This window comes from Anabrus simplex, chromosome 10 (genome assembly GCF_040414725.1).
Source record: "Anabrus simplex isolate iqAnaSimp1 chromosome 10, ASM4041472v1, whole genome shotgun sequence".
In the NCBI taxonomy this organism is placed as follows: Eukaryota; Metazoa; Arthropoda; class Insecta; order Orthoptera; family Tettigoniidae; genus Anabrus; species Anabrus simplex.
Window position 1 is genome coordinate 28,086,900 of NC_090274.1, and position 25,409 is coordinate 28,112,308.

Sequence of the window (25,409 nt, forward strand, 5' to 3'; positions counted from 1 at the left end):
TCTATCCATTATTTTCCTGAAGACTGGTCACGCCTCCCAGCCACACAGAGATATGCAGTCCATCAAAACAATGCTTGTTACATTAATTTTCCTATGCCAACATGTAAAGGAAAATGAACCTTATTGTACCGTACCGTGGGAGTGTACATTTTCATGAAGTATTTACGCACTCCTACAGTTTAATACATTTAAGGTTCACGACCAGGAGAATAATACGTTGCAAGAGCATTGCGGGATAAGAGGTAATGCTCGTGCACCGTCGATATACTGGAGGTACTCTGTCAAAAACAGTAATTACAACAATCAATAATTAGTTGTGAAATAGTTGAAATTATGATAATAAAGAAAAGAATCAATAATAATTTTAATAATTATTATTATAACACCAGTACCCGGGAAAATAATGGATGATGATAACAATAATTGTTTGGCCTCTGCTTCAATATGCACATTTCTTGATTTGATGCCATTTAGGCTGCCAGCATGTCAATTTCAACATTTCGTTTTACTCTACTAGAGGATACAGAAGTATATCTCTGTTCGACTATCTATGGCAGAGATCTTTTAACATCACATGACATGGAGTGTCCAATGGACTTTTATTCCACCTTTCAAAAATCCGACCCTCTGCTAGGTTTCAACCCATTATCTTGGGATTCATAGACTGGTACTCGACCACTGATCCACACAAAGAGATAATGAAAATGAAAATCCACAACCTGTTTCCAGTCATTCGACCGGGTCAGGAATGGAATGAATGAAGCCCCCATCTAGCAGCAAGGATAGGAATTGTGCCGGCTGCCGAAGCCTGTTGCACTCCTCTGGGGCAATGATTAATGAATGACAGATGAAATTATATTGGAGTGTGTTGCTGAAATTAAATATGACAGGGAAAACCGCGGAGAAAAACCTGTCCCGCCTCCGCTTTGTCCAGCACAAATCGATCATGGAGTGACTGGAATTTGAACCACGGAACCCAGCAGTGCAAGGCCGGCGCGCTGCTGCCCAAGTCACAGAGCCTCACAAGGAGATAATAAATATATATATATATATATTATAACTCACCGCAGTTACGTTAGATGATGAAAGGGTTTTTCCTCCATGTTGGCAGTTTAGTTATACGTGTGACAGTGGAGATTTCTCCCTACAACCTTGTGTGCTGTCCACAAAGACACACAGGTTTTTGCACTTCTTAATTAATTTATTGGCACTTCCCTTCATTGCATCAGAGATTTTGTCTATTTCTTCCTCAGATAAAAATTAATGCCTGTCATTTCTTGGTGAAGTCCAGCAACACTGAATTTGCATTCAGATTGCACACCATATAATGTCGACATTTTATATTTGGAAAACATTTCTGAAATTTAATTGCTAATGGCAGCCAGTTTTGTTTTTTTTGTTTGTTTTTTTTTTTTTTTTCCCTGATCATCACTTGTTATCATTCATTGCAGCTAACTCTAGTAACATTGTGAAGTGAGAGGACCGAGCTGCAACTGCTGCCAACTTAACTGTCTCCAGCAGCATAAGTCCAGCACCGCAAAGGAAGTTCCCTTATACACTGTGTTAGGGAGGGATGGATGGTTGATGAGATTTCCACACCTATTTGAGAAAAGCAGTGTGTGAAGTACATATATTCTTGTTCTTTTTGTTTTTATGTTTGTTCCTGTCCCATTTCTCTGTTGCTTCCTTTACCCATATCTCTGTGTTTCAAAATTCATATGAATATATGCTTAGGTAAATTACATTCTTCGCTCTATTTATATATACCTCTTTCATCTTAACTTATTGCTTGTAATCGTCTTTTGTTTGACAGATCAGAAAGAAGATGGTAAATCAAGAGTTAAAGGAACAACTACTTCACATGTGATAAATTTTATGACAGTAGTCTTAAACTAAACCACTAAGCGCCGGTTCGACCATCTGCTGGTAAACTGGCTGGCAGCTACGCAGGAGGTAAACTACCTGGGGGTGTAAATTAGCCGGTACTTTGGTTTGCGTGCAACCACCTCCACACAAGCGCTAGGTAGCTACCCGGAGGTAGGCACCGATATACGGGGTTGGCTACACTGATTTTCAGCGACTTCTCGCTTTCGAGTGGTGTGCTCTCTATCGTTAGATGTATTCAGCTTGTTTTCCTGTGCTTGCATCTGCTGATTATCACCTACAAGCCTCATAAGGGGAGTCTTAAGAGTTACTGTACGGACAACGATTTATGTCAAGCTTACATGAAGTTAATCTATGAGCTTCAAAATCAATAGCTAATTGGGATTAAAATCTCGAGGTTACATTTTCTTACGCCAGTTATAACCTGTCATGTAAGGCAGCGCATCGGAAAGTATTCTCGTAATAGATAGGTCAAGCCGCTCGCTCCGTAACAGAAGGTACAGTACGCAGGTTATCTTCGTCTTTCTATTTTACATTTTAAAATGTGTTTTCGTTCCCTGCCATTGTTCTTAACTCTCTTTTACATGCTTCCATATACATACACACACACACACACACACACACACACACATCTTCCTTATGGACTTGCCTTCAAACATTCTATCTGCAGGCTTTTGTGAATTGATCCAAGTATCTCTACGATCCTCCTTTTGCAACTAGTTTTGTGACCTCGTTTAGTTCCACATGCTTCCATTTATTGATAATGCATTTCATTCTAATGTTTAACTTTATGAAGATAAAGTTGGAAGATACTATACATTTAAAGAACTAATCGGGGTAAATATCCATTCATAGGAAGAGGAATTTGGGAATGGAATAGTTTCCAATTTCTTTGAAAAAATTTACGAGAAGACTAGGTAAACAGCTGATAGTGAATCTGCTACCTGGGCTACAGTCCTATATGCTATATGATTTACTACTATAATGATGATTGGAATTAATCATAACATCACTTTCTGTAAGTAGCACACATATAAAGCATTTTCCTGGAAAACATAATATTCTGATTAAACATTTCAATGAAATATGTTATTAACAACATAACGTATGAAAAGAGCATAGAGATGAGTACAACACTAATAATGGAAATTTAAAATATTTGGCATATTGAAGACTCGAACCTGCATACCTCATATTACGCAGCGAGCGTGTTAGCCATTACGCTATGAGAACGCTTGGGGTAACAGAGGTACATTTGCCTGGTGTTTGAAAAATTAGAAAATTAAAGCCCATTTGAGGTGACTCCCAAACAGGTTTTTATTTTATATCCTTGTAGAATTTCTTTGTGAAAGCTTGACGTATGAAACGCTGGTTAATAGAGCAAACTCCTGAAAAACCTACATCTGGTCTGTTTTTTGACATGCTCTGTTGGTGGAAAAATATCTAATTCCCTCCTTGGGAACTTAGAATTTCCATTATAAAATGTGCCTCCGACGCTGTCGATGCGAGAGGCTGGTGTGACTGTTGCAACTCAAGGGAAGCATTAATGTTCAAAATCCTGCAATACAATATCGATTACTGTTACGGTATCATGCTTTTATCAATATACTAAGCTAATTCAAGCTGTATGTCACCAGAAATACAGCTAATAATGTTCAGCTCTCAAAACTTGCCCGGCAGGTAAAGTCTTATCGGGCCCTCGAAGTGGCCGATAAATTATGCACCGGGTAACTACAATTTATGCTGCCGACAGCGCTACCTGGGAGTGGTCGAACAGAAATATCCTTTTATGCGGAGGGAAAGTTATGCGCTACTTTACCCGTAGGTGGTAGAACCAGCCCTAAAAAGAGTGTAATTCTTATAACCTGGAAAGGATCTTCTTAACATATTCCCTGCGCCAGTGAAAATCGTTGGAACAGTACAAGCGAAAATCAAACCATCAGTTTCTCAAGGATGTACACTCAACTCTCAATTAACCGGGTTAATGTAGGGTTAAGGCTTCCCAGATAAGTAAAATCGCGTTTAGCCTGCAAGAAGTTAAAAATAGAACATGCGTACTAAAAGTACAGTTAAAATGATAAATTGTATTACTGTATTGTTTATTAACTTACCCAATATGTTGCAGTAAAATTAGCACTTAGCACAATTAATAAATTAAAAAATAAACAGCACTTTTCGTTGAAACTAATAAGGCAAAAAAAAAATATTCGGACTACGTAACATTACTGATTCTGAAAATAATCTGTCATGGTTTTCTGCTTTTGTACCGAGAAACACTTTTTCTTTATTTTGCTTCTCAAGTTTCTCAAAACAAGTTTTTTGGTGATGAGAGCATCATCCTGGCCCTCGATGTACTCCAGCAATGACTCGACATTTGCCAAGGTAGCCCCATGCGTAACTGTTTGTTCTGCTTGAGCGGCGCAAGGAGCAGTTTCCGCCTCCTCATCACTTTCACTTCCCACTCCCTCTTTGCCCTTTACTTTGTCTACAATCTGTTGGTCTGTCAGTTCTTCATAGCCTTGGTCGTTCTGGTCACAATCGAACCACTGACGAATACTGTCTTCGTCAACTTCCTCTCCACCTGGGACAGTTTTTATGGCTACAGTCACTGTACCAACTGTATCGGCTTCATCAAATCTGAGAAATCCATCATCTTCAGAAATGTCTGGGATGATTTTTTCCAAAACCGCACAATTGTCAATGGTTTTGTTTTTTCCCAAGCCGAATCGTGGTTAAGCCGCAACGCAGTTGATCCGATTACAGTAAATCGAGAGTTGAGTGTATTTGGTTATTTTCAATTAGGTTTCGCTAGTGTGATGAAAAATTTCAGTTTGCTTAGACTCCCTATAGCAAGCATGCTGTATTGGTTATACTTTAAAAAGGCATGTATGGGCAAACCCCAGACCACTTCATAAGCTACCCGCAAAGCCGGCAAACATCACGTAGTTCGAAAGAAACAAACAAATACAGTAGAGGGAAGCACAAATGGATAATGAATGCAGTGTAGCTTTGCTCATTTTGAGACAAATGCTGGTTGTGGTTTATATGTACCTTACACTACAGTAAACAAATAAATGAATCTGTGTATTTTAGTTAAAGCTATTTTCAGCTTGCCAACATACGGCAAATGGGATCCCTGTTTTGACTTGGAAATATTTCATTTCTAAAAACAGTTGCGCATACAAGTACTGTAAGTAGAAACAAACTTAGCCAAAATTTTAGCTGCAGTTAATCTTAATTTCAGGTGTTTCATAACTTAAAACCGTTTGCTTAAGTCGACATCAACATTACCATGACACAGATGTTAACAAGAAAAAGTATAATTTTTCACAAATATTTGTTTGAATTGCAACTTTTTCAGGGTGCATATGCATAGGATCTATAAAGAGGTCAAAATAATTTTCCATTCTCTCCTCTGGCAATGCAGAAGAATTTCTGTTCCTGTTTATCATGAAATTTGCATTTAGGTGCAGATTTAATTGGCTCTGAATATGCCAAGAAGACATTGCAACTGGAATTGCACTACACTGCACTGCAGCCTGCCACAGACTGTTATTCAGGTTTACGATAGAAAAGAGTAACAAACAAACAAACAAACAAACGCTGACCTCACGTAGTGCCATCTCTTGTGGTTTATGTGAAGGTAAAGAACTACTCACTCATGGTTCATGTATCAGTTCATGCCCATGCAGTCTTTAAGGAATAGCCTAGGACATTTATCTCCATAATACAGAATCTCATCATCACAAGGACATGCAGGCAAGGGGCTACAACTCTAATACTATAATCGTTTCTTTAAACACTTAAAAACCATGTACCCACCACATCTTAGAAGGCAATGCTCAAACTACTTATGGAGTTTTAACTTACGGGAACTGCTATATGTTACAACCTCGAAAAATTTAGTAATTATTTAAGATTTCATTTTATCTTAGCCCCTATTACATATTAAGATTACAATAGAATCACATATTTCAGAACTGACATAGGCATTAACACTCTACTTATTAAAAACAGCAGGTGTTTGTGTGTTTATATTCAGTTTCATTCAGAGTCAGGCTCTCTTAACTGAGCTGTTTAAAGACACAGGTATAAAACTGGCCACTTCCAGAAATATATTTCCAAAATTGGTAACTTTAAGCTACTGTTTCTTTAATATTTTGGTTGATTTTGTCCAAGTTAAGTGGATTGATATATGTCCAACAACTATCAACCCTAGGCTTTGATTCTATTCATGTTTGTAGACATTATATCTAAGAATACAAGGGGGGAAAAAAATCAGTAAAATGCTCCACATAATTTAGAATTGATGAGGGAAAGATATTTGAAAAATATAATAATAATGTTATTTGTTTTATGTCCCACTAACTACTCTTTTACGGTTTTCGGAGACGCCGAGGTGCCGGAATTTAGTCCTGCAGGAGTTCTTTTACGTGCCAGTAAATCTACAGACACGAGGCTGACGTATTTGAGCACCTTCAAATACCACCGGACTGAGCCAGGATCGAACCTGCCAAGTTGGGGTCAGAAGGCCAGTGCCTTAACCGTCTGAGCCACTCAGCCCAGCTAAAAAATATAGTCTACGGGAAATGAGTGATAACTTTTTATCATAATACCAATATAGTTGCTATTATAAATTTTCTCATTCGGGATAAATATTTTCAGGTTCCCTATGGGGAATCAACATTTATATCAACTTTTTCTCAGATGTGCACTAACACAGACAGCTAAAATGCAGTATCTTGTTTTCTATTTTAATTCCTAGCAACAATAACTAATGCAAATATTCACAAAATTCTTTTACCGGAATGTACTGCTATAGATGGGCTATAAATAAAGAAATAATTTGAGACATTGATTTTATGAAGTTTGGAACATACAGCATATCAATTCACTTAAGTAACTTGGTGGCTGTTCACATACACCCAACCGTAGGAAATTCCTGTTTGCTGAGAATTATTGGAAGATATTTTCTAGACAATACCGAGGTCATCAAGGACTCGCACACAACACCTTGGGTGACACAGTTTCGGTAGCTCAACTTTAAAGCCAGTGCAGCATGGATGACTGAGCTGTCATAACAATACGGATCAATGAGAATGCCTGCCCCCACATTTACCTCAAAATTTTAATGTCCCTGGTTAGAATCGAACCTGGAATCATGGGTACAAGAAGCTGGCTCATTCAAAATTAAACTAGTGTTGATGGGCAGAAATAATTCCAATCAACATTTACTGTGCTCTGAACTGCAGGGATTGTGTTAATTCACACACTTGCTTTGACTTTATGAACTTGCATGTTGATTTGCAAGTACGCTTTACTTTCAGTAAAGCATCAATCTGTATATATGGTATGTTACCAGAGTTTGAGATGAGAACGACACAGATATTTGATTATGAACGTACCAAGAAAGAGAATGTATATAATGAAATGTTTCCCCCTCCCTATGTGCAAATGTATTCACAACTGCAAAACGAATTTTAAAAGAAATGAACCATTTGTATTAAAATATGTTTTTATTTTTAAAATGCTGTTTCTGTAGTTTAAGATTTTATGGTGCCAAAAAAAAGAAAGAAAGAGAAAAGCATACCGAAAGAACTCTTAAAAGACAATGTAAGTGTTCACTTGTATGTTGTTATATATATCTATATACAAAATAAAAAGGCTTGATCGGTTGTAGTTGTGGACGAGTTTTCTTTTTTCTTTCCCAATCCATTCATATCTTTGTTGGGACCTGATTTTGGATGAAATATACTTCCTAGTTTAGCCGTTTCCTTAAAATTGTTTTATCATAATTATCCCAAAACTATATGCACTACACTAGGGATGGGAATTCCTCTCACTCAGTGTCTGAAGGTCAACACTCAAAATCTTGAGAATCTTGCCTCTTGAGTCAAAGTGAATAATAAAATATCTCAATTTAATAAATATCATTTCTGGATCAAAGCCACGTATATACCCTGTGATTCAGCCGCCCCTTCCAAAATAGTTCTAAGCAATCCGCAATATTAATTTCCATCCTGAAAACATCTGCCCTGCCCGTATGCTCAGACAACACAACAGGATATCTTGGTATTTACCGCCTCACCACGATAGAACGCCGTAATATTATACTCGTATTAAACACTGGCAGGCATGCGTGCGCCTTTTACATCATATGAACCTGACACACCGGTGAAAGATTAAATTGATATTGTGACCGCAGTAAACTTAATACATGCTATAAGCTGCACAGTGTGCCGTACAGAACCGTAATGTAGTCGGTAAAGGCGCGGCTGAGAGGGCTTACGTGTTAGGAGGTTCAAGTCCGGGGCGAAGATTCCATATTTTTGAAATACAGTATTTAATACGTAATGCATGTTCAATACCCTCTTTCATGCAAATTGTGTGTGAATGAATGTGTTTGTGACCCTAAGGAGGGCCGATTAGTTAGCAGGTCGGACACATACAGACCGGAAATAATAGGAACACAACTGCCCTGACAATGTTTCATCGCAACAAATGCTCGAATTGATGACTGTTTTGGTTCATACACATTCAGGCCCGGTGTCCCATAGATCGTCTTGTGCGCTGAAGCATTCCAGGTGAAACTGCTCGGCAGGCGGTCTGTGATGAGTTGCCGGAGCTAGTCGGGGTTTTCTGGCGCTCGAGTGTAAATAATGTTCTTCAAATGCCCCCATAAGAAGTCTTAACGGCATTTAAATCCGGTGATCTGGTGAGCCAAGAAACAGGGTCTCCTTGTCCTATCCATTTCCCTAGTAGTTCTTCGTTCAGATGGTTACGAATGGGTAAAGTCGAATGTGGCGGAGTTCCATCCTGTTGCAACCACATCGTCAAACGATGGTGCAAGGGCACATCCTCGAGCAGCAGAGGGAGTTCCTGATGCAGAAAATGCAAGTAGCGTGGGCCCATTCAATGGCCCTCAAAGAAATGGCGATCCCCAAGATTCCACACCACACATTCACTCCCCATCGTACTTGATGGGCCGCCTGTCGCACCCAGTGAGGATTGTTTGGACTCCAATAGTGCATGTTGTGGCGATTGACATTCCCATTATTGTGGAAGTGCGATTCGTCCGAGAATAAGATGTGCGATACGAATGCTATATCATTGTGCAGCCTGCCTAATAGCCACAGACAAAACTCCATTCAAGCTTCGAAATCCTGTCCATGGTGCTCTTGGTGTAGCTCAAGATGATATGGGTGAAATTTTTGTTCATGCAGTATTCCCCAGACGGATGGCTGGGTTCACCTGTTGTACAATAGTCCTTGTATAGTATGCGAACCTTTTCTTGAGCCCTAGTTCCCATTCAGCACTATGGAGCTCAGGGCTCAAGAAAAAGTTTGCGTACTATACTGATGTGTGAATTACTATGAGCTGCCTCCAGAATGGCCCCTTCTATTTCACCCGATGTAACAGGCTATCGCGGACTGGTGGCTGCTTGGAAATCACGCCTGTTGTCCTTAGGCGTCTTTCAACGCGGCAGAATGTCCTAGCAGCCAGGTGTCGGAATACCGTTCCTGGTACGGAGGTAGTGCCTCAGACGCATTTTGTCTTGCTTCCCCGTAAATGACGAGCATGTGAACGTATTCCTCTGTGGAAAATATACTGAATGACAGCAGAGACATTCAGGCCCTACCCAGCGAAGTATATGCAGGGCACAAAATGAATAACAGCGTTGTTCTACTGCTTGAATGTGGCAAACATGGGTCTGTGTTTACATATTCAAACATCATACCAATGCAAAAATATTTGAATGATGCAGGATTCGAACCGCCTATGGCACATTCCATCGTTCACTAGGCTAATGCCTAACCACATCCACTACGCTACACTGCAGGGAACATGGTGGTAGTATGACAAGAGTAGAGTACATATGCCATCTGGTTCGGTGTTTAAGACATTAATTACTGCACTTTTACCTCATTTTATGCATCGATTCCCCTTTTCATTACACCCGGTCATGAGGCTCTGCACATTACCATAGTTGCATGGCCACCTTATAACCATGTTGCACATTAGTTGGGTTGCATGAAACTGCATTGAAAGGGGTGGCTGAATCACACGGTATATTAACAAGTCTAACAAAATACAAGCTTTCTGCCAAGTTTCATTGGCTTTCATCAGAGCAAAGCATACGAAGGTCTGCTGGCAGTAAGAATAGAAATGCTTCAAGGAATGTGGAAGCCTGTTGAGTGAATCATGGCCCCTTCTGACTGGACACTGGGGATCTTCGTGCTGTGCTGTGGTGGTTGGAAGGTAAGTTACCGACTCATCACCTTTTAGGCATAAAATCTCAAGCATAATTTAATAAAACCACCTATTCAATACTTTCCACGTTTAATGTGGTTTGAATCTACATGAATTTATGTAGACTTATCAGGTACATGTTTCACCCATTATTTGGGCATCTTCAGCCTTTATACAATCTTTAGGTCAAGGTTCGGGACCTCATTTAACCATATATAGTATAATATATGAACATTAATAATCTCTTAAGACTAACATGCCAGGATAATAATTTTTTAAATGTAAACAATACATAAATGTAACATAAATTAATGGTGTTTTAACACAATTAAAACTTACAGTTAAAATTGAAATAATAAATAAAGAGGTTCAACCTATTCAATACAAAAGAATAAGAAATGCAGTATTACATTCTTATTTAATAATAAGTAGAAGTGGTACCGGTTTCGACCCTAGTCCAGGTCATCATCAGCCAATTAAGACATGAAAAACAATGCATAGGAAAAAGAAAATAAAAGATCAAGTTCACTCCAGATCAGTCGAAGAGGCGATATAAAAATAACAGGGGTAGACACTTTAAAATTTAGAAGAAGTAAAATGTAAGTCACTTAAAAGAAACAGTGCGTAATTTTCTGAACAGCAGTTTGGCGCACGCAGTGTTAGGCAAAGTCTTACAATGTTTATGAAAAGCAGAGAACGGTTAAATGAACTAGCTTGTATACACCGTCAGGCATAAAGTCATAACACAATCTAACACATATGAAGATCCATAATCGTGCTGAAGCTGAAGATGAGTAGATCAACTGAAGTAACTTGCCAGCTCCTGGCGATCAGCGCGATATATTCAACATCAGGTACTGTGGTTTCAAATGCCAACGTAAAATGAAGAATAACAGTTGACTGTTCCAAAAATTCTACAGGATCATAATTACTTATTCAATTATATTGAATTATATTATATGTATCTATATATACTTACATCCCCGCAACCGAAGCAAATACTGAATCATTAAGCTATTCTTCATTTTACGTCGGCGTTTGAAACCACAGTGCCTGATGTTGAATATATTGCGCTGATCACCAGGAGCTGGCAAGTTACTTCAATTGATCTACTCATCTTCAGCTTCAGCACGATTATGGATCTTCATATGTGTTCGATTGTGTTATGACTTTGTGCCTGACAGTGTATACAAGCTAGCTCATTTAACCGTTCTCTGCTTTTCATAAACATTATAAGACGTTGCCTAACACTACGTGTGCCAAACTGCTGTTAAGAAAATTACGCACTGTTTCTTTTAAGTGACTTACATTTTACTTCTTCTAAATTTTACAGTGTCTACCCCCGTTATTTTTATATCGCCTCTTCTACTGATCCGGAGTGAACTTGATCATCTTTTATTTTATTTTTCCTATGCATTGTTTTTCATGTTTTAATCGGCTGATGATGACCTGGACTAAGGTCGAAACCAGTACCACTGCTACTTATTATTAAATAAGAATGTAATCACTGCATTTCTTATTCTTTTGTATTGAATAGGTTGAACCTCTTTATTTATTATTTCAATTTTAACTGTGATACTTTTCATTACAGAACAATGAAATTTTTATCTTTAAATAAACAATTAAAACTTGTCGGTCCTATTCTATCTAACTTAAAAATATGTCCAAAACTAAAATGGATCTTCTTCCTCTAACATAAGTCTTGGGTAAAGAGGATATTCATACGGGGGCTCATTTGACCCACCTATATCTTTCCATGTTCTTGACGTAACCAATGTTGAAATGTGTTGTTAACTACAAGTGGAGATTTAAAACCAATTGTTGTATGTAGACTGGTCAAGATTGTTGTTGTGAATGTAACTATAAGCGTCTTAGCTTCGGGTCTTATGTGATGACAAGGAATTGCAAAGAGTACAATCTTAATACTTCATTAATGGTAATACCATTTTACACAACAATAAAGAAAAATAAACAAAACAAACCACCCTAAAAAGAAAGTTCAATGGAGTATAAATAGAAAAATATGTACAGATATATACACAGGTTATATTACAAGTAAGCACAGGAAAGTAATAGTCAATTCTGGAGATTATGTAAGTGATTTCTAAATTTTGACAATGAGCAGTTAAATATATCAATATCCACTTTGTTTAGAGATCTTGGCATTCTTTCAATTGGCCCATTGAATGCATAGTTAGTTCTATGTCAATTTGTAGACAATGTATTCTTGAACCTCGTGCATCTGTCTGGTACATGTGTTGTGGACAATTCACCAAGGAATGAAGCAATTTAAAAATGAAGAGTGTATCCAGGAATTCATGGCATTGTGACAGACTATGCAGATGTAAAGACTGTTGTAGGGCTATATAATCAACATTTTCATATGAGAATCCTGCTCTAAATGAATGTGTGTTTGAGTCATCTGTCCATAGACTGGTTTGATGCAGCTCTCCATGCCACCCTATCCTGTGCTAACCTTTTCATTTCTATGTAACTATTGCATCCTACATCTGCTCTAATCTGCTCGTCATATTCATACCTTGGTCGTCTACCCATACCGTTCTTACCACCTACACTTCCTTCAAAAACCAACTGAACAAGTCCTGGGTGTCTCAAGATGTGTCCTATCATTCTATCTCTTCTTCTCGTCAAATTTAGCCAAATCAATCTCCTCTCACCAATTCGATTCAGTATCTCTTCATTCGTGATTCGATCTATCCATCTCACCTTCAGCATTCTTCTGTAACACCACATTTCAAAAGCTTCTATTCTCTTTCTTTCTGAGCTAGTTATCGTCCATGTTTCACTTCAATACAATGCCACGCTCCACACGAAAGTCTTCATAAACATCTTTCTAATTCCGATATCAATGTTTGAAGTGAGCAAATTTCTTTTCTTGAGAAAGCTCTTCCTTGCTTGTGCTAGTCTGCATTTTATGTCCTTCTTACTTCTGCCATCGTTAGTTATTTTACTACCCAAGTAACAATATTCATCTACTTCCTTTAAGACTTCATTTCCTAATCTAATATTTCCTACATCACCTGCCTTCGTTCGACTGCACTCCATTGCTTTTGTTTTGGACTTATTTATTTTCATTTTGTACTCCTTACCCAAGACTTCATCCATACCATTCAGCAACTTCGAGATCTTCTGCAGTCTCAGATAAAATAACAATATCATCGGCAAATCTCAAGGTTTTGATTTCCTCTCCTTGGACTGTGATTCCCTTTCCAAATTTCTCTTTGATTTCCTTTACTGCCTGTTCTATGTAAACATTGAAAAGGAGAGGGGATAAACTGCAGCCTTGCCTCACTCCTTTCTGGATTGCTGCTTCTTTTTCAAAGTCCTCGATTCTTATCACTGCATGAATATTATGAATATTATGAATATTATTCCTGTTGATGTGTTGCTTGGCCTTTGGGAGGGATCTTAAGATTATTTGTTCAATTCATCCTAGATGGACCTGTCAGTTCCGGCAATGCCTGCCTTACTAACATTTCTGAAGATGCCCAAATAATGGGTGAAACATGTACCTAATAAGTCAACATAAATTCATGTAGATTCAAACCACATTAAACGTGGAAAGGATTGAATAGGTGATTTTATTAAATTATCCTTGAGATTTTATGCCTAACGTCATCTTCAATACGGAACAATAATGAGAGTTGTTATTTGTAATCATCACCTTTTGCCGACAGTTTCTGGAGCGCATCACACTGTGCCATGGTGGTGGTACACATGTAATTTTGGAGTACAGTCTCCTTGTATTTCATAATTTGAGGCAGTCTTCTCTGTTAAAGTTGTTTGGGCACAGCTCTCTATCTCTATGGCTTCCCTCACAAGTCAAGCATAGTAGTTGTTTGCAGGCAATTACAAATTAATGGGGAAAAGTTATTATCTATAAACATTTTACTATCAAAGTAAAGACATAGAATTATGTTATTGTTAAGAGTGAATTGTAAGCGACACCACAATTGAACTAATACAATACTTGATACTTTGCACACCTTGTGTACTGCCATCTTTGAGTGGTTAGCGCAAGTATGTCTATTTTTTTCATTCAGTCTCCCTCTCTACCGTTCACTCTCACTCTATCTGTTCCTCCGAGTACTATTCACTCCGTACGACTCGTGTTGCGTCTACGTATCAGTCTTGCTCGATCATTCCATTTGGGTCTAGTCTTAGATTGAAAGCTTAATTTTAAGTGACAAGTCATTTCCCTGTGTTTTCCCCTGTATATTTTCTGCATTTTTACTTCCCTGTATTTTACATGTTTTTCCGGAAAATGGGTATCGATACCCTGTTAAAAGGATATTTTTGATATTTGGATCTGTGAAGGTACCCTCTTTGATTTTCACATTACTAATGCTTAGGAATCGATGACACAGATACTGGAAGCATTCACCTTCATTGTTTAGAGCCTTAACAAATTGCTTCATAAGACCTAGTTTGATATGAAGCAGCGGTAACAGTATGATGGACATGTCAACAAGACATTCTTGCGTTATGTTTTTCAAGCCAACAATCCACTGTCTACGTGGATGCCATTCCTTTTGAATTGACCTTGCTCGACTGTCCCACTCACACAGAAAACAGGGATGTTTGCCACCTCCTTTGTGGCTAGTGTATCTCGAGATATTACACTGCCGAGGTATGTAAAGCTTTCCACACTTTCTAGTGGATGATTTCCTAGCATGATGTTCGTTGGTCGTCCCTCTCTGTTTATTGCCATCACTACTGTTTTGAGTTTGCTCCCCAGATCATAACATTGTCAGCGAAGGCCACTGCAATTAGTTCACCAGAGGTTTTCTTGATGTTCTTCATTATGTCATCCATAATGGTGATAAACAATAATGAGGATAGTGCACTGCCTTGCTGGACTCCACTTTTGGTCTTGAACCAGGATGAATGTCAGTCACTCAATCACACACAGCTGGTACGGTTCTCGTACAGCATCTGAATTTTCCTCACCAGTCCCTATGGCACATTCCTTTTTCTCAGGAATTCCCATATCTTCTCTCTACCAATGCTGTCATATGCCTTATCAATGTCAAGGAAAACTATAAACAGATCTTTGTCTTTTCCTCAATGCGGCAAAAACGTCCACGTTTACTGCGACACGATCGCCCTATCGTATTGCCATGCTGCATACAGTGTCAAGCTCTTATTGCAACAGTGACATTGGGAGGTCTTGGAACAACCTACAGTATGTACTCAGCAGACATGAGTCCTTGTGACTTCGACCTATTTCCAAAGTTGAAGGAACCCTCTGAGGCCACGGATTTCCTGACGTAACATCTGTACTCCACGCAGCGGGGCGCTCCGTCACTGTCATCAACAGAGAATGCCTTGTCAATGGTCCCCAACGTCTTCCCGACATTTGGCAATAGGTAATACACTTCCCGTGTGACTACATTGAGAGAATGTAATGCAGTTGTACTTGTTAGTTCATTAAAGATTGGGTTCTATCAATATTGCCAGTGTATGCAGTTCAGGGCAGTATCCTCGTATGGAGACTGTTCACATAGGATGAAACGGTACCTCCGACGGCATCCTAGATCGGCGAGCATTGCATGAACCTGTTGGCAGATCGTTTTACCACTTTGTTCACCTCTCATACCCTCCAGGTGACCTAGACTACATTCCAGCCCATCGCACTCAAACTATGGCTGACTGGTTTGATCAGTGCGTCCAAGTCACTTGATGAATTTCCTGAAAGTAATTATGTTAAATATAATGAGGCTTTGGATCGTGTTTATGCAGAGTTCAAAAGGCAATTCAAAGAAATAAAGGAAATGCAAAGTGAATTGATGGTTTTTACGACACCATTTTCCATCCTGCGTTGAAAATGCCACAGCCAGCTACCACAGGGAGATGATCATTTTACAGTGTCATACAATCCGTAAAGATCGGTACTATTCATAACTATCTTGCTCAGGGCAGTTATTTGGCTCTCTTACAGGTTAATTGCCCAGAGCCAACAATCAATCAATCAATCAATCAATCAATCAATCAATATACCTGTCAGGATACCATTTGCCTTTTGTGTTCCTGATACTATACCTTACACAACACCATCTCAAGATTTTCGTATGTTTCTTGTATAATAACTGAATGAACAATGTGAACTGGAAAAAAGTCCTAAGTAAAGCAGCACAATAAATTTAGATGATTTCTGATAAAAGATTAACATTACAAACATGTTGCAAACCTAGGTAGCCTACCGTAAGTTACAAGAAATAATGCTTATATTGGTTAAAGAGTAGGGGTATTGTAAAATCTTTAACTTTTCAGAAGGACTGAGGGACATCTTCAACTGATGAAGACAAATTACAAGATATCCAATATTCAAAGACAAGTTAAAATTTTTGAACACCCCTCATTGAAAAAGTGGACTCCTCCTTTAACCAATATAAGTGGTATGTTCTGTGCTCTCAGTGGAGAGATGGCATCGAATGTCATTAGTAGAGGAATAAGTTGGGTTTTTAAAAGTAGGAAAGATCACCATATGAAGATAAAGGTGGTATTCAAGAGGATGAATTAGTACAAATATTCATTTATAGGAAGGGAGGGACTGAAATAATATACTAACGGAGATGTTCGATAAATTTCCAATTGTTTCAAAATTGTTTAAGAAAAGACTAGTTAAACAACTGATAGGGAATCTGCCCCTTGGGTAATAGCCCTAAATACACATCAGGATTGATTGATTGATTGATTGATTGATTGATTGATTGATTGATTGATTGATTGATTGATATATGTGACAATTGGCCGATTATCAACTACAGCTTTGTTTAAGGCAAATATAAAAAAAGCTATTTCACACTAAATACATCAATCACAGTACTGTTTTACTTTCATTTACAATAATTTAGTTTTTTATTACAGAAGATCATTTGGTTTAAATCTGACTGACTGCTAAACACCATTGCCGCATGGCCACTCAGGCCATTGAAAGAAGGGTATGTTATGGCCCTTTTCCATGCTCATTTTTCACACACACACACACACACACACACACACACACACACACACACACACACACACACACACACACACACACACACACACACACACACACACACACACACACACACACACACACACACACACACACACACACACACACACACACACACACACACACACACACACACACACACACACACACACACACACACACACACACACACACACACACACACACACACACACACACACACACACACACACACACACACACACACACACACACACACACACACACACACACACACACACACACACACACACACACACACACACACACACACACACAATGAAACTCACCTGGTTAGAACAAGATGGAAAGCAGTCATCACAATGGATAATGCATTCATCCACTTCACTGGTAGTGGTCACACTCGGTTGATTACATACCGTGACATCGATGCCAAGTGGCACAGCAACTTAGTTTGAAATGGCTGGGACAGTTCCCCCCCACAGGTTTATGGTTGTCACAGAATTCAGTTATGTAGGTAAGTTGATGATACTCAAGGTTTAACCTGTGAATGTGACTGCAAGACATCCCACAATTGTATGAAAGTGGCTCAAAACAGGAGCAGATCGACATGGATAAGCCTTCAAGTCATAACACCAGAACATCTCCGAGTATTGAGGAATTTCCGGCTTTATGGCTAAATGTTTAGCATGCTGGCCTTTGATCCAGAGAGTCCCAGGTTCAATTCCCAGCCGGGTCATGGATTTTAACCTTCATTGGTTATTTCCGATGGCTCAGGGGCATGGGTGTGTGTGTGTGTGTGTGTGTGTGTGTGTGTGTGTGTGTGTGTGTGTGTGTGTGTGTGTGTGTGTGTGTGTGTGTGTGTGTGTTGTCTTCATCATAGGTAGGCTCCTATCCTCACAGATACACAGGTCGCCTGTATGGCATCAACTGGAAAGACCTGCACCAGGCCTCTTTGGAAGCCACACACCATTATTATTATTACTATTATTATTATTATTATTATTATTATTATTATTATTATTATTATTATTATTATTATTATTATTATTATTATTATTATTATTATTCATGAAATGGAACAGAAATTAGGAATTCATAATGTTAAAAAAGCATTCCTGTGAAGAGTCCTGTGCATTTGGATCATTGAAAAGACTTCTCCAACAATGCCATCCATGCACCCTGAATGGACTACGGAAAGCTTGCAGGCAGGAATGTTGATAGGATAGAATTCCTATGCCCATGCTCTACTGGAGTTTGCTTCAATGGAAACTTCTGATGTCAAGCTGATGTCCATAGTGCTGGGGGCCAATAGAACACGACTGGTGGTGGCGGTAGTATATCTCGTAAAGCGAGTACACTTTAAAATTGGTTAGGCATAAACCAAACCACCTTCTGTATACCAATCATATTTTTTCAGAAGACTGTACTTTGTCAAGGTACTTTGATTTTTTTTTTAATTCACAGCACGTAAGTTTATAAAATTAAGTACAAGATACAAGCGACTCATTATACGAAATGGCCTTAACAGATGTTAATGTTTTCTATAGAAATACTATTCTGAACCACGCACAATGGAATACATACAGCAACACGTGTGTCAAGCTAAGCAAAACAAAGTCATCTCCATACATGATGGCCATGATCGTTAAGGCTTTGAAGTCTATATGGTCTGACACTGGTTAGCTGGTCTGAGTCAAGTTTACAAGTGATAAATATCATTTTTGATCTGTATTGATGAAAATTGATTGAAATAATAACAATAAATTAATTTAATAATTTGTCCTCCTAATCAATACAATAAATCTTGTCTTTGTTGAATTACATTGAGATGTTAATTAAAAATGGTACATGTTTCACCTTGCATATAGGCATCATCAGCCATGGGTTTAAACTTGAAAAAAAAAAAAACAGGCACCTGATTTACATATAAATAAGATAAAACTAATTTATAAAAAGCCTTCAAGAGGCTTGAAAGAAAATTGACATATGGTAATTGACTAGTACCTACAATGTTGGTTTTAAAGACAAAGTTATGAGTGAGAAGTTTAAAATTGGGGAAAGTATTTACAATAGTAACATTAAAAGACTATTAATATGAGTAAAATGAATAAACAGACAGTCTATTATAGACAAGTGGTAAAATTGCTGTAAAATGATGTTGACCGACTAGCGGCTGGAACTAGACAATAATGAAAATGATGATCGGAATCGTAAATGTTGAATAAAATAAAGGTGAGAGATGGTGACCTGTGATTATGTAAGTTAAAAGTCAATAGCATATGGTGATGTGGTTCACTTTGATGAAGTACGAGGTTGTAGTTGAAGGTTAATATACAATGTTTATATTGGACCTCTATGGACCATCACATTTGATATGATGTTAAAACGTTGTTGAGAATATTGGTTTGTTGACAAGCTGGTCGAAGAGGCAATGTATCAGTAGAATGTAGCTAACGTGTTGAATATTGGATCAGAAGTAAAATCATTTGACGATGGTGAGGGTAACTTGTTATGTTATGAGCTAAAAGTTATTGACGACTGTTGAGCTCTTACGAGTGTTAGCTTTACATTGCGCCGACACAGATAGGTCTTATGGCGACGATGGGACAGGAAAGGGCTAGGACTGGGAAGGAAGCAGCTGTGGCCTGAATTAAGGTACAGCCCCAGCATTTTCCTGGTGTGAAAATGGGAAACCACGGAAAACCATCTTCAGGGCTGCCGACAGTGGGGTTCGAACCCACTATCTCCCGAATACTGGATACTGGCCGCACTTAAGCAACTGCAGCTATCGAGCTCAGTAAGAGACATTTTATATTCAGTGGCATATTGATGTGGTATTATATATTCAATATCAAAAGCATCCTGAATTTTCTCACCTTGGCAGTCACAAAATCTCACTGCCTTTACTGAGAAATAGAAGGTTAAAAACTCAAGGCAATATTGGCTAAATCAAAACAGCTAATCCAGCAGTAATCAGACTTTCAGTTGTCAAAGACAAATACAATCAGAACTGTAAATCTGAGATCAAGAAAGTGTTACAAAATATTACATTAAATCATCATCATTTTCATTTTTTCCCCTCGTCCAGCTTCTGCCAGGTCAAGGTGTTGATGGCACTTCTTCACTGTTGCCTCTTCTTCCTCCACTCCTCTTCAGTAATTACAGGTATTCCAGTCCAGTCTTCTCTTTCTTACACTATTCTTGAAAGAGTCCATCCATCTTGTTCTGGGCCTCCCTCTTGCCCACTTTCCTTCTATCTAAGCCTCCAACACCTGTTTTGGTATCCTTCTCTCTTCTATCCTCATAACGTGTCTATAACATTAGGTTCAATATGATGCACAAATATTTTAGCCCCCATTTCTATTATGGGGCTTCCAGTAATACTGTCTATATGCTGAACTTCTAAAACCCCTGATACGTGCCCCCTTGCGTAGCCAGAGACTACTTGATTTATACATACATCTGTAAATTTTGACATCCTGAGGGGACAATTCATAGCTTAATTACTTCTATGTTAATGCCTCTTAAAATGAATAATTAGTAAATCAATCAAATCTAAAACTAGAAACTAAGCTTTTAAAAAAATTGAGAGGAGAAACAAGTCCCTAAAATTTACATTTCGCATGTATAAACTTGGTACACTCGTAAGAGAAAGAAGAAAGCCATGACATAAACAAGAAAACGGATAATATCCCACATTCCCATATGCACCATTTTAAACAGTACCGGTATCGTAAATGGAAAACAAAATTCTATGACGGGTAAACTCGTGTATAGATTATTTGAGTAGGTATCAGCCCCTCTTCTGCTTTTTTTTTTAATGCTCCAAATTATAAAACCTTTCGGTCAGAAAGACAAATTTAAGCATCCAAACATATTCTGGTTCTAGATAAATCTTGTTTCTTTAAAAGAGACAAAAAATGCATTTAATTTAATTTAAACCGAAAATTAATCTAGACATTGGTATAGATTATAATCTTAATAGATTTATATATTTCCAGTTATGAACAATTTTCAGATTACGTTCCAAAATTTCTTGTTTCTCGCTGGATATAATTTTTTTTTTTTATTCTACGAGAATAAATTGATCGTATAAAGATGCCGGGATCAAGATAACTTTACACCGTATTAGAAAACGTGCGCGTTCAAAATATATTTCAAATTGTCTTATCTTTCAACCGCGTCAAAAACTGTGAAAAATAACATTTTTCTACTAAATAAAATTAGATTCATGAACAGAGTTTTTAATTTTCAGAACATGAAAACTATACGGTAACGTTGTTTTCTCTGTCTATAAATTGTACAGGGGCCATGAAGTTCTCCTATCCAAAGCACAGCACTTTCCCCGTAAAATGGGTGGAGATCATTAACTATTTACAGAGTGCTGTTTTACTTTTTAGCACTGCGCAGGCTCTCTGCGTTATTGATTGGCGGAAAACGTCGCGAATATCTTCTCTTCTCGTTTTCTGCAAAATGCTTATACTTTATGAAGTTATGGCAGCCTGCTAGTCAACTTATGATTCTCAGCATATTATCTTTATAATTATACTGGTACTCGAGGTAATATTTTTGTTCATTGTTGTTCGGCCATATTGGAGTAAGGTATAGGTTCCTCCCGTGATGCCACCACCTGTAGGAATGTTAATAGGGTTAGAAAAATCTAACTACATTACACCTAATATTTGCGTTAATTTATTCAACATTGCATATATTCGCTTAAGAAATTAATCGCGAACATATAGAAAATCTGGGAATTTTACCTGTAACGTTCAAGAGCGCTAATATGTCGATCTCTCACATCAAACCGAATTGCTCCTGAGGCTGCGTGCGAATGATCGTAATTTCGATGAAGAGAGAGAGAGAGGGATTGGAGTTGAATCCATTCGCCAGGTAGCTTGTGGAAAGATTGCGCAACTGCCCAGAGCAATGAAATAATTCATCTTCAATTGTATATTATTACACAGATTTGGAAAACTCTGGGATGGAAAGGTGAAGATAATTCAATTATACATAGACATACGTTCTATTACGGGGTTTATTCGTAGTTTATCAACTCGTTACATTATCAACATGCATTCCAAACAAATGACGTATGGTACGCAATGAAAGATATCATGCCTTACATATAAATATATATATATACACGTGGTGTCGGGGTTCTGAAGGTACCGCATTCATTTCCGAATCTACTAGACTTTTTAAATCAGGTGTGAAGGTTGAGACGGGCTGCACTCAGCCCAGCCCCATGAGTGCAATCTAATACAGGGTTGAGTTGAAATCACAATCTTAGACCATCCTCATAGTGGTTTTTCCGTAGTTTTCCCACCTTAGCTCCAGAAAAATGCAGGGATGGTGCCTACTTAAGGCCACAACTTCTCTATCCTAATCCTAGCCTATCCTTTCAAAATCCCCATCCCTGAAAAACAGCGTGCCAAACCCATGTTTTTCTTCGCTGAAATCACACGCAAAAAAAAAAAAACAAAAAAAACCTGTCACGTTTTAAACAAAACCGGTATCTTACATTCTTCTTCATCCGTCACTAATCTGGAAAGGCCCTCCGAACTTGTATTGAAACATGTTCTGAAGTTCTTCAGCCAAGAAAATTATTATTATTATTATTATTATTATTATTATTATTATTATTATTATTATTATTATTCCAAGTCCTCTGTCGGGAATTTTAACCATAATTGGTTAATTCCCCTGACACGGGGACTTCATTATCATTTCATCCTCATAACGACGCGCAGGTCGCCTACCGGCGTCAAATCAAAAGACCTGCACCTGGCGAGCCGAAGTCCTCGGTCACATCTCGGCACTAAAAGCCATACGCCATTTCATTTCATTCCAGCTTTATCGTCATATAACGATCTTTCCTCCTTTCAAAAGCTCCGCTGAAGCTTATTCGTGCACTAATGTCATTTTTGTAACACTACTCCTTTGTCGGAAATCACTCAGAACAAATCGTACTACTGCTTTTCTGTGGATCTTCTCCAGCTCTCGAACCAAGTAGTCCTGGTATGGATCCCAGAGACAGTGACGTGGAGAATGTACAAAAAGCGAACTGGAGGAGTTACGCACTCTTAGGCACATTCTTAACAGAAGTCTCGCTCACACCTATGGCATAGAACATGTGGTCAAACGCTAGCCTATCAAATAACAGAGCCGAATAATACATCGGTTTTTTAAAGTTTATTTCTTATACATACATATGAAGCTTCAACTCTTAAACACAGGCCAGTGTGCACCACACACAAGCAGTAAAAGGCAGCTATTATTGTTCCTGTGGGCTGCGCTATACGGCCGGAATGAAGTTCATTCATTCGCCATCGCCATATATTCGTCAGGCGAATAAAGTTGACTTGTTCCTTTGTCGGAAATCACCTAGAACAAATTGTGCAAATTTGCTACAGGCACTACGTCTGTATCAGGAAAGATATCCGGACAGGAGATATCCGACTGCAAAGAATTTCCGCAGTGCTGAAAGGAGTTTACGAATAACAGGGGTACTTACCGCCTGTTCAGGGTAGGAGAGGTGGTGGTAGCCTGCGTGCCAAAAGCCTGTATTCAGTTCCTAACATATGAAGTGAGGGTATATGCCGCTCTTGATGGGGATTCGTCCGTCGATGGGGGAGGGGCGTTAAATAATGAACAGATCCCTTTGTGTTATTCGACAGGAGTAGGCTATGTGCCGCCACCAGTTGTCACCCTGCCCCTACCTCATTACCATCGTCATTCCACATTCAGACGCGCAAGTCGTACATGGGAGTTAAGTAAAGAAAACTGCACCAGCGAGTCGAACATGCCTTAAGACACTCCCGGACACTAAAGGCTAACTTTAAATAATTAAATAATTAAATAAATTAATAATTAAATAATTAAATAAATAAATAATTAAATAAATAAATAAATTCCAAGCCTCTTTCCAGTCATTTGACCGGGTCAGGAATAGAATGAAGCACCCATCTAACGGCGAGGATAGGAATTGTGCCGGCTGCCGGAGCCTGACGCACTCCTGTAGGAGCAATGATTAATGACTGGCAGATGCAATGATATTGGAGAGTGTTTCTGGAATGGAAGATGACTGGGAAAACCCGAGTATCCGGAGAAAAACATGTCCTGCCTCCGCTTTGTTCAGCACAAATCTCACATGGAGTGACCGGGATTTGAACCAAAAAAAATCGTATGATAGTTTTTAAAACTGTCGCAATGAAACAGCCATTTCATTTACATATCAGAGCATTTGTGTTTTCTATTATTCAACAATATTGTGGCATGTTTGGGTAGGCCGTAAATACAAAGATAACTCTTTCATTGTGTTTACTATCCATACATGAAGGACGGAGGTTTTCAGGACGTAAATAAAACTGCGACTTGCATAAAACAATATCTGTAGGGACAGCTGACTCATCTAGTAAACCATATGATGTTCATAACAGAAATATGAGGATATCTAACATAACATTAGATGTTTACTTGCTTCGTATGTGGCAGTCGATATTCCACAGTCAGCCAATGACTGTCAGGGTGACATCACTGAAGTCCTGTTTATCAACGTGTAAGGCCCTTGAAGTAATATCACTAACAGTGGGACTGCAGTCTTGACAACCACATGTTTTCGATTCTTTAAGAGACACAGCTGAATCTCTCCCATAATTAGTTCGAATTCCGTGGATCTACCGTTCTTTCGTTTGGTCATTGTGGTGGAATACGGTACATGGAGACCTTCCATCGTCAGGCTCCTGTTTTGATGTAAGTACATTAGTTATTCTTATGAGAAGAGCTTTTCAGATACTAGAATGAGCGAAAGAAAACGCTTCATCTAAAATCCAACTGCCCCTTACTACAAGTTAAAGTATCAATTTTGCAGCATTAAGGTCGGTGCGAGAGGTACTATCCCAGGCTTCTTCGCAAATTTCTGTAATGACTTCCATCTGGACAACGCCTTTGTTCTAAGAATTGAAATTACTACTCTCAAAGGCTCAATTGCAGTATCGCGAAACTATTTCAATGGACCGTAAACTACAAAGTTTTTCATGAATTCATAGTGTTCAGTAGGCTTTGACTTATGCCAATGCTTGAACGGAGAAATGTAATTTGGGGTTCGTGGAATAGAGAAATAAATTAAATTGAAATACTAAAAAAAGAGCCCTAAGATTAATTTATAAATACAACTATTTGAAACGCTCCTTCGTCTCAGCATCATATAACAAATTGCCAGCTGAGTTAAGGAAGTCTGTTTTCAGATATTTATTACAAAAATATATAG

The 25,409-nt window shown here is 38.4% G+C and overlaps 1 long non-coding RNA gene across 1 annotated transcript in view; it reads right to left on the bottom strand.

Moving 5' to 3' along the window:
- The window catches only part of LOC137502374 (uncharacterized), a 288,122-nt gene that overhangs the window by 194,718 nt on the left and 67,995 nt on the right, over positions 1-25,409 (bottom strand). The gene's annotated exons all lie outside the window — the stretch shown is intronic.